Below are 12431 nucleotides of genomic sequence, written 5' to 3' on the forward strand. Positions count from 1 at the left end.
CTTGCGATTTATGCTATAACATCGGTCAAAAATATTTTAGTTTATACAAATTTTAACATGAAGTTTATTCCTACAATTAGAATTCTAAGCAATAAACTTAAGTTCTTTTCCTACAATTAGAATCTAAGCAATAAACTTTTGAAATCATTTGTCAAAGTCATTAACTGTAATTATTCATAGCCAATGAAATAATAGTTTTACTTTTTTTTCTCTAGGTACGTGTAAATATCTCTTAGAAATGGATCCGATACCTTCCCAAAAAAATAACCCGATAGTCAGTTTGGTATATGTATATATATACAAGACATATTAGAAGTTGTGTAGTACATTTCGGTATTCATGATAAAAAGTGTTAATCATCCCAGTATCGTTCGAATTGTGAAGCGGATTTTAATTACAATACATACAGCAAGCACTCTTACTTGCTATTTTATATGTAATATATGAAAATAATGAATCTCCAAACGTGGTTTACTTAGTTAATCATAAAATATAAAAAAAAAATGAACAATATTGCGTGATTACATATAGATATTTTCAGTTCTGAAACGATAACGTACATCATTTTTTATATATTTGAATATGAGTAATGTTTTAAATAGAATAGAGAGAAGCAATCGTCACTCAGTCAACGAGTGGAAAAGTTACAACCTCTGCATATTATTTTATGAATATTGTTAAAACATGGCACAACCGGGAATTCGTTCCAATTCATACGTTACGATATAGCTGTTTTATTGAATATGGCAAAACCAATATTATTATTATTACTATCACTGGAATAGTGACGAGTGTTTCCGTTCATAAAATCTCCGTAGGGATTTCCAAAATGGCGTTGAATGCATTACAGTTGATTTCCAATCATTACCGTTAACACAGACTATGCCGACTATTCCCAATTGACCATTACTAACCGTACTAAAAACATATAAACGCATCGTGATACTTACTATTTAACAAGCTACGTAATACGATGTTTTATTGTTATTTGCCTAATTTAATTAATATAATAACTTATAAAATAAATATTTATGTTTTTCCATTGCTTAAATTCGGTTTTAAAACCATTTATAATAATAACGTGAGGAACTATTCTGCACAAAATGATAATAATATAATGTTTATTGAATTCTTTTTATTAACAAATAACATGCGGGGAAAGTTTTTATGTACTCGTATTAATAGCGTCTATATCAGGTTTCCAAAATCCTAAATCCTAGAATTATCAAATATTACTTAAATAAGTAATTATAAATTATACTCTATGAATTACAAGCCTTTAATTATTTTAAAAAATCGTTAAAATTAGATTAATATAGCACAAATATTAAATAAAACGAATAACTATAATAATATTATACGCATAACATAACCTAAACCGTAAATATTCTTTCTTAGTAATTCTGTCAGCATTTCATATCACTATATACTTAATATAAAGTACTGGAATACTATTTAAGTATAGTACAGAAGAAACAATATTATGTTGTGCAGATAAACAACTAACAGTTCAATATCTTTAAAATAAAATATCTTACAACGATTCGGAACCTGAGCTTTAAAAATTATTCGTTAATCTTATTAATTTTTATTAAAAATTTTACAAAAAGCTTATCAAAATATTTATATACCCCCTAAACTTTAACTCTTCCAAAGTAAAATAGGAGAAACTGTTTTCTTATATCTTACACATTTTCTTGTTTATTTAAATATTTTTTTATATCGGAAAAATGTTTTTAGTGCTCGGTTATATTCTACCGGAGCAAGGTCCTATGTTTAAGATAAATACTGTAAGTCAAAATTCAATCAGTATTTTATTCTATTCCAAAAAGTATTTTTAAATAGAAAATGTTTAATGAAAGAAAACAATAAAAAAAATAATAGGCAATATTGATTATTAAACAATTATCAGTGTCACGTTATTGAATATACTTCTTACTTACTGGTCAACGCTCGCCCTTGGCTCTTAAGCCATTTGGCGATGCGCTCGCCAAAAAAGACGGGCTTCTGTGAACTCCGGGCTCTCATGCAGGTGGGTGTGGTCCAGAGCCGGATAATCTCTCAGGTGATGAGCATTCATTATCCCTCAACCACACCGAGGACACTCAGGAGATGGCAGTATATGAATGCGGTGAATCTGACAAGCAAGATAGTCGTGGCCAGTTTAGTCGGAAGGCAGCTATGCTGACCGCACGGGTCCTATCAACCCCGGTAGGCCGGGGTTGATAGGACCGTTAATGACCAAAGTCTCCCATCTCCTACCAGCAGCGTCTCGGAGAGGCGCTGTTCGTTGCACATGTCGACCGCCGCATCGACCAGTGCTCTGGATGAACTCAAAGATGCGGGGCAACTAGGTTGGGGTAGAGTCGTTTCTAACTTGTCCAAAATGCTTCGGTTGCGAGTTACGGATAGTGAAAGATTTCGGTAGGCTTTCAGTTACCCCGGTGAAACGAGACGTACTGAAATTTTTAGGATGTTAATTAAGGGGCAGAATTAGTGATTTCTTATGGGGTTTTTAACCTGAAAATTGAATAAAACAAGTCCCAGAACCGTACCTGCAGTAGCTTCTGAGACATCTAGGGTAAAACCCAATAAATTAGGGTAAAACCCCTGTTTTTTATGTTTGACATACAATGAATGACATTGTTAAATTGGTAACAGAAATTTAAAAAAAAAAAAAAATGTAAATAATTTAATTAATAATGGTGTAAGATAATAGAATAAAACAGAAATATTCGAATTTTATTTAGAAAAAGTACACCAGCCCAAAGTGCATTGTACATATCAGTTTATTATAAATGTTACCATTTTCAACACATTTCTTGGCACACTTCTGTACTGCTTTTTTGTTCTTCAGGGCTCAGCCGCATCTATAGTACGGATAATTAATCCCTCACGAGAATATAATTTTGTTTTGTATACAATATATTTCATCTATCCCCCAGATGCAAAAATCTAAAGGTGTTAGATCAGGCGATCTTGGTGGTCAGGAATGTGGACTTCTACGACCGATCCATTTCTCAGGGAAATGATGATTGAGTTGAAACTGCTCAAAAGAAATGGGGAGGCGCGCCATCGTGCTGGAAGTAAACTTTGTATCTCAGTGCTAGCAAAACATTTTCAAGCAGCTGCTGCAATTCTTCTTGAAGGAAGTGCAGGTAGTCCTCAGAATTTAATCGGCCAGGTCATATGAACGATCCAAACAGCTGATTGCGAAGAAGGTCACACTATAAATTGATATTAAATCGGCGTTGAAAATTGCCCTCCACCGTTCATGAGAATTTACTTCTGCCCATGTATGCTCATTGCGTAAGTTGTTGACGCCATCTCGAGTGAAATTTGCCTCATCGATAAACAAAACATACTTGTAGAATTTTCGATTTGTAATCCACCAGTTGCAAAACTCCAAGCGAAGCGGACCTTCACCGGGGTGTAGATGTTGAATTGGCTGTTTACGATAAGGATAAAACTTTGTTTTATTTAAATTGAACTGCATCAATACTAATTTCATCAATAACAACGTCGTGTTGGACATATAGTTCGTAGTCGGTACGAATACTAGGTTGTGAACTTTTTTCCCAAAGATTGTGGAAAGTTTCACTAATTGTTTTGTGATCTGGAATCCTACGATTTTGTAAACGTATTTCGTATTCTACTGTAGCAAAATTACCATTACACACACCCAAAATGAATACCATGTTAGTGTATTCCTCTGTTGTAAAAAGTACGGCATTTCTTCAATAGTAAACCGATCACGTTCAAACTAAACTTCACAGAAAACCGCTAATGACATCACAGTTCACATTGCCCGATATACTTAGTGTACCCTACAGAATGATTTTAACACTAATACAGTATTGGGCATTGTTGATTAGCTGTTGCTATTTTATTGACAAATTTGAAATAATAATTTATTTTATTTCTGTTAATAAAATTATTATCTAAGTAATTTTTATTTTACAATTGTCGTGTAATTTCGACTTTTTAAAATTTTTTAACAGCAATTTTTAAGAGTAAATTATGTTTTTACAAATTTTTCACATCACCAAAAAATAATTTGATTTTTATTTACATTAAATAAGTGCTTTTCTGACAAATGTGTAATATACTTTTTCTAAATAAAATTTGAATATTTCTAACTTTTCTTTGTTTTATTCAATTTATTTTACAACATTTAGTTCAGAATTCTGAGATTAAACAATTAATGAAATTAGATTAAACAATGGTTGTTTATGTGGTTATTAATTTATTTTTTTTTATTTTTACTCGTTTTATCATTGAAAATTTTTTTATTATTAGTTGTATATCTTTTTCAACTAAATTTGAATAAAATTTGTAAAATATTTTTTAGTATTTTCTTCTCTATATTTTACTTCAATAACCGATTAATATATTTATACCTTTAAAATCTTAGAAATAATTTTAAAAAATCATACCTACCCCTTGTGATAAAATTTGGAAACTATTCAAATTCTGAGAAAACTTCTCGCAACAAAAATATAATACAATACAAAATTATTAAAAAAGAATAAACAAGATAAGAACAAAGGTAATTAATACAAGTTAGAAAAATTTTATAGAACTGCATTTTAGTCGTGGGTGTGTATCACATCTCATTTTAGATGTTAGCTTTATATATATATATATATATATATGGAATGAAACCTAACCAAACCTAATAATTAGCTATAAAGAGAAAAAAATTAAATCATTGAAATATAGGAAAATTAATTTTTATTATTAGTTTTGCTTTTGTCGATTTTATTTTTTTAAATAAATTTCGAAACATTTTCAAACAAAATTTCCTATGGTTACTTGTTAATAATTTACAAATATAAATACGCTTAATTTTTATTAGACATATTTGTCTTCGGCAAACCCGTTTTTGCTTTGGGTAGAAGTAATCCCATTATTATAAACCCAACAATACTATATTCCTAGAAGTCGTCATATTTTACTTTCTGACACATTTTCATTCATATAGATTTTATAACAAAAAAGTTATATTTTGGTCTTAAGTTCAATTTTTAACAATAGAATTACTTTTTTCGTTTACATACTGCAACAGCCAGAAAAGGGTAAAAAAATATAAATATTGTATTACACTTAAATTTATATACTGTACTTTAGTTAGAACATGTAAGGGACAGTATATGCAATTTGTAGTATGAGTTGATTATGCAAATAACATAAACACGTACTTGCCGGCGTACGCATGTTGTTCTGTATAACGTTTCGTAACATGTATCTGAGCCTACTCCGCGAGCGGGTGGAATGTTATACAATATTACACGATCCTTTCATGTTAGGAATTTAATTAATAAGTATTTCATTATTATTGAAATAACTTCATAAAATTATAAACAATCTAACAATCTTGAGCTTCCATAAATAGATTTAAATAATCGTACTCACATATATATATATTTATAAAATATAAAATTAAGTATTACAAATATTTAATATGTACGTAATTATAGTTATTTAAAAATTAAATTGTATTTATGTCAATAATTTTTTTAAATATTTAAAATTCGGTATTAGTTACAGTTTAATGATATATATATATATATATATATATATATATATATATATATATATATATATATATTCTTTCTCACATTAAATACAACGTTTTAAAATTTATTACGTGTATTAATCTATTTATAACTTATTCAAAGAATCAGAGAATCATGTTAGGAATTTAATTAATAAGTATTTCATTATTATTGAAATAACTTTATAAAATTATAAACAATCTTGAGCTTCCATAATGTCAGCTTGACTTTCATGAAGTCGCTTGACCAAGAATTACAATATTTTAAAAGCTGAAAAAAATAATTTTTCTATTAAATCAACAATATTTTTTTTATACTAGTAAAATATATTATACATTTTTTAAAACCTTACAAGAGTAACTCTAAATGCTACCCATGTACTTCAACACATTTTCAACAGCATTTTTTTACTCTTGTAATCAACTTCTTATATAAATATTTGTTTGCGTTTAACCCTTCAAATTCACATTCGATTATTTTTCTTAACTGTTACAAATCTCTAGGCTTATGAGAGAAAACATTACTTTCAAAATCCTCCAAACTGAAAAATCTGACGGTGTTAAGATCACATGATCTCGGTGGCCAGTCAGTTCTACCACGACTTCCGATTCACTCGTCAAAGTTGCTGCCAATACATTTTCTTACCAATAAACTGTAATGTGGTGCAGCACCATCTTGTTGCCAAATTAAATTAATATTTTCAAACAAAGGATTATTTTGTTGCTCAAGTCTACGTTTTGTAATATTTCAAGATAAGAATCATCACTTATTGTTCCATTGAAAAAGTATGGACCAACAATGCTACTACTGTATTCACCAGCCCACACGACGATACCTGGAACATTTAGTTCTTGTTCAAGTACTTAGTGCAGATTTGTGTCACTCCAGTACACACATTTATGATGATTGATAAACCTTTTAGTTCATAAGAAGCGTCCAAAAAATGCGATTTTGAAAGTTAGGCTCTGCCTGACAGCGTATTACAAACCATTCATAGAACTCAAGACACCTGTCGGAGTCATCTTCTATTAAATTTTGATGCAGTTGTGGACGTTAAACTTTAAGTTTTGAAGTTTTCAAAATACGATGCACGCTACTGCGAGCAATATCTAACTCAACAGATCTTTTACAAATAGATTTCTTTGGGCTCTGATTAACTTATTCGGCAATGGTTGTTAAGTTGTCATAACTTGCAGCAGTTTTAGGTCTCCTACTCCTTGTCAAATCATGTACGGTTCCAGTTATCTCAAGTCGTTTATTCAGGTTTTTAGGCGCTGGAGATTAAGAAAAGTTTTTCTCAAATTGCTGAACGATTTTATCACTACTTTTATTGATCTTCCGCCAACATTCTAAGAGAAAAATACGTTTTTCGGTTGTTAGTTACTAGTTGACGGTTAATTTACAGATCAACACTGGTAAACATAAACAATGAACTACTTCAATCACCAGGAAAAAAATTAAAACAGTAAATTAGTGTCACCAACCTAACAAATATGACATTTTTAAACAGCATTAGTCATGTAAAATACAAATATTGTATTTCTTGTCAAGTGACTTTTGGGACATATATATATATATATATGTATATATTTGAAATCGTGTTCCCTGTAAACACCTAACACAAGGTTGGTATTTTTATGCATACACAGTGTTCCATGAATAGGCGCGGTTGCTGCTAAAGAAATACTGTAACTCATCCTAGGAGGTGTTTGAATTTCTGGATGAAAAAGGAAAAAAACAACAAATTAAACAACTAAAGGAGCTTTGAACTTTACTTTGGGTAAAGTTGTTTGGTTATTCCTCCGTGGGCAAGAGCATCTTTTCATAACAATTGATTCCTTTAAGTAATCTTAGTATGTTCTCACGCATTTTTTGTTTTTAGTTTAGGTTAACGCTGAGGTAACAGAAACTATTGCATAACCTGAACCAATCTGACTAGTTGATTTGTCTATTAGTTAAAGCCATAAAGAATACAACTCTATCGGTCCCTTTGTCCTTTGCATGACCAGTAGAAGTTAAATCAAATCGTATAGAGTATCCTGGGGAAGTCAAGAACAAGAATAAAAAAAGAGAAGGATAGTCAGGCAGAGAAGGATCTATTGACAGAGAGAAAAAAAAGACAATGAGCAGAAGAGACCATGAAAGGAAAGAAAAAATACCAAACGAATCTTCCTGTTAGGGAGCAGCCGTCTCAAATAATGTTCCAGAGGAATTTTTTTGGGCAGAATGTATTTTTACTCAGAATGAGAAACTTCATTTTCATTTTACCCATTGAGTATACTAGTACGCTGTAAGAAAAAAAAATTCTTTTCGTCCATTAATTAAAGTATTATGAATGAAAAGTTGGATTATTTGTGTCTTTCCAAGTGTTTGTGTAGGAAATGGAAATAACCAACCATTCCTTTAAAGTTCTTTCGACCAGATCCACATCGAAGGGTTCTTTAAATACAACACTTTAATAAGATATTCTGTTTCTAAACTAATGGAAATAATAACCTCTACGTATAACAATCTTATAAAAATACAAAATTATCATTAAAACTTAACGTAAATTTATACACTGAATTCATATGAATGAAAGGTTGATTGTTTAACTTAAGCGAGTTTGATTTATTTTTATTTCATAATATAAAAAGACAGCCGAGACTAAAAAAACATTTTTATGCACTAAAATGAAATTTTTCTACAATTATAGTCGCTTCTGTTTTTAAGAAAATTACTAAAAAAACAACAACGAAAGAAATGAACATCGAGAAAGTAAGCTGGTTAACAATAATTATTGCTAATTTATAATTTTTTTGTTATAGATGAGAGATGAGTCTGAAAAATGCCGTTTACCCCTCATAAATGGGGGAGTATCGGACTCGCACGGGTTCGGCTAGATGTTAGAACCTATGTGTACCCGCATCCTGCCGACTAAAACTCCTGTCTCACCGTTTCTCCCCCTCCGGGGCCGGTCCTGCAGTTAAGCATTGCGCAGCCCCAGGAGGTGCCTTTAGGGTCCAGAGTCCCCGTGCTTTATCACCGTCTCTCATCCGCACAAGTACAGATGCACGACGGCTCCACAGGGGGCTGTCCTTCGCCCCAACTAATTTTTAATTTAAAAAAAAAAATTATTTTTAATTTAAAAAATTTAATTTGTCGTTCTTTTAGACACTGATCTATACGAAGACTTACGAATATTAACTAGAAATATTCTTATAAATTTAATACTTAATGCTAATGTGAATTTTAATATGTTCTTGAAGACAGTTCATCTAAAGATTTTTTTTCAAGATTTGTAATAGCAGTATTTGCATTAATACTGTTTTTTTTTTATTTTTTAATGTCTATACTCGATCATTAAAAAATAAAAATTACTACAATCAATTGTAAAAATTGAGTACAAAAACTCAGTCTGAAGTAATACAAAATTATTAGACAGTTTTTATAATATTTTTCTGCATTATTATACCATTTTAAAAATGTATATGTATAATGTTTCACAGAGATTTATTATGTTTGATTGTTTTCTAAAAGATTAAAAACCAGTTTTAGCAATAGATAAGGATTAAAAGTTATATGAGAGTAAAATTATAATTTAATTAACTGAGCTATGAGTTTTCTTTATGACTGTTTATGGAAGCCACTATAATTTTTCTTAGCCAGAACATCTCTACTAAGTGGAGACAGTTTGTAATCAATGGACATGTCGTGGACATTAATTAATTTTGTGCTCTATAGAAAGGGATACATTAACTGTTTGCTTTACACTATTTATCCCGGTAATTTTCAGCTCGTAAAAGCACCAGAAATACAAAAAGCACTAGTTAAATTTTCTTTCTCTAAGAGTAATTATGTTCATCACAGAGCCCGTCCGTTTGGTAAACAATGTAATTGTGTCATTTATAATAAGAACTGAATATTAACTACATTTCGGTAGGTTTGGTTGCTGGTGAGTAAAGTAATCTGGCTCAGTGAAAAATACAGGAGGAAACTACTTCAACCCTCAACTTCTTTAATAAGCCTGGTTTACCAGACCGGTTATTAATGAAATAATCATACTATTTTTTTAATGATCTGAACTTTGTATTATGTTTCTTGCAATCTCATTTGTATGGCACGTAACGAATATTCAGCTACAACAAACAAGCCTATTTCGTAATTCATAATTACCTATTATATACGAGTATATAATTAATAATATAATAATACGAGTTATACAGCCGTAGTTTATTCTTCAGGTGTGTATAGAGAATCATCATGTAATTTATGAGATATTTTCTGAATAATTAAAAAAAATATTTTCAATTTTAGACAAAAAAACAAAACAAAAATTGGCGAAATTATGTGAAACGATTTGCAAAGCTATCATTTTTTGTCTGACAGTTGTAGGAAGCCGTGCGATCTGAAACTAAAAATATTGTAATTTGAAGACTATTATTTTGACAAGTTTTATTAATATTTTAATTTTAAGTTATTAGAATTTTCTTAACAATAACGATTAAAAGTTACTACCGATTGAGAACACATTTCAAATAAAGTAACAGCTTAATATTTTAAAATGATCAGACATTTTTTTTTCATCTTTTCATACCGGGGATATAAAATAGTTCGTCCAACATTTCACCTCTTACTCGCATAGAATTCGTTTTATCAGTAAATTTATCAACATTGTTGAGCTTTCTAATTAAATTTGCACCAGAATTTGCGAGAAACTTGTAGTTATTAGACATTTTTGCATAATTATGGTAGACTGACCTTTGTTTATATACCAGTATCGGAGAAAAGAGTTTTAGCAAGATTCGTGAATGTTACGCAGAAGAATTATTCTTCAGTTTTGTCATTGCATGATTAACCAATGTGCTTATAACCTCGCGTTTATAGCTGATAGTTTGCTAAAGATGAGGCAGCATTTTATTCCAGCTGAAATACACAATTTAGCAACTCGACTTCTCGATAAAAATAATGAATGTACTTCTTTGATTTTCTGTCGATATATGAGTATGTATCTTCAGATACATGGCATAATTTTACCTCAGATTACTTGTTAATATGCAGTATAAATGTTGCAGATAGTAACAATTAATATTTGTCTTCGACAAATTCAGTTCATGCTTGATAGTGTCTTTGTACATTTTGCTATCAATATCACATAGTTTTTGAATCCTATGTTTTTCCCGAGTAGTGGATGGAACATGGTTGTTCAGTCTGATAGCTTGGCCTCTCCGGTCGGCAGAGTTAATATATTGGCCTTTTACGTTCAGGATTATTTGGAGATCTTGGTTGTTGCCACAATTGTTAATACTCCGGAAAAATTTGGAGATAACATAACTTCTTACAAATTTAAAAAAATAGGTGGAATATCTGAGCTATTCTGGCATTGAATGGTTAGGAGGAAATTATATTGAACTGAAGTAGATTATTGGCAAATTAATAAGGTATTTTTCCATCGTTTAGAAAATATTTACCTTTATTAAGTAATAAAATTAAATTTGACATTTATTTACTTTTATTTTCCTTCTAAATAATTTTTCTTCTTGATAAAAATTAAATTTAAATTCTATTTAAGTTATAAAAAAATTCTCCGTTTTTAATTTTTATTGAAGTAAATAAAATGCAATTTGCTTAAAATGTAAATCTTAAGATTATGTAATAATCAATAATGGTAATAATTGATTAATTAGAATTACAATTAATGGTTACCGAATAATATATTTTTCCCAGTAGAGAAGATGAAATCTGTCGTAAAATTATTTCATTATGTTTTATTATTTTCGGAGTCACACCTGAGTTGTTTATATTCGTATTTAAACTAGTGAGATAACAGTTTGTTTACAATAAAAAGAAAAAATAATTTCATTAAACTGAAAACTTATTACTGATACCGGGGTATAGAACTTACTATGATAACAATATAAAAATTGATATGTCCACAAATTAAAAAAATATAAAATATAAAATCACTGTTTTTTTTTTTTTTACAAAAAATACTAATATATCATGTAAATAATGTATGTAAGCCTACAGAAAATAGTATTAAGATGTAAAATTCAACTGGTTCTTGAGATATGAGTTGCTGTTATAAAAATATAAAAGACAGATAAATTCTATAGTTTAGAATCCTCTGTAATTAATGAAATATCTAGACTTCTAGATCTCTTTGTCAGCAAAGGGTAGAGGAAGTAGCATATGAACTAATGACAACATATCTATACCTATTTATGGGCCGATCCTGTTCGTTAAACACAAATATTCTGTTTTACGCATGTATGTATGAAATGAAAGAACACTAATGAACAAAACATTACGCTCTAGTTGAAATCATACCTTTAATATATTGGTTGGTTACTCTAACAGGTAATAAGCGATTAATATATATGTATATTAATAAATATGCAAATAATATATAGATATTATATATAATTTTCATTACTATATTAATATGTATTATAAACATAATGTATTTGCATAATTTGCTGCTGGCATCTATAAATAGATTGGCATCGGAAAGTGCATCCGGCCGTAAAAATACAGCTAAATACTTCTTACCTAAATCCAGAAAAATTAGAAAAAAAGCGTTAGAAAAGAAAAATTCATTTAGGCTACGTCTTTCTCTACATTTAAATATACAAAATCATCTAATTATTTGAGAAAAAAATACTTAACTTTAAATAATATATTTTAAGTACTGAATGACATTTTAATATCAGCAATTAAAAAAATATAAAAAAATCTGCAATTTTTTTCACATAATCACTGTTAGTAAATAAAAATAACTATATTTAGAAAGGTTACCTATAATGAAGATAATAAACCTGCCAAGAAATATTCTTCAAATCCAAAATTGGTTTCTTAAAAAATCTTTTATTTAAAAAGAGAAACAATTATTTT

This window comes from Lycorma delicatula, chromosome 2 (genome assembly GCF_047948215.1).
Source record: "Lycorma delicatula isolate Av1 chromosome 2, ASM4794821v1, whole genome shotgun sequence".
Lineage (NCBI taxonomy): Eukaryota > Metazoa > Arthropoda > Insecta > Hemiptera > Fulgoridae > Lycorma > Lycorma delicatula.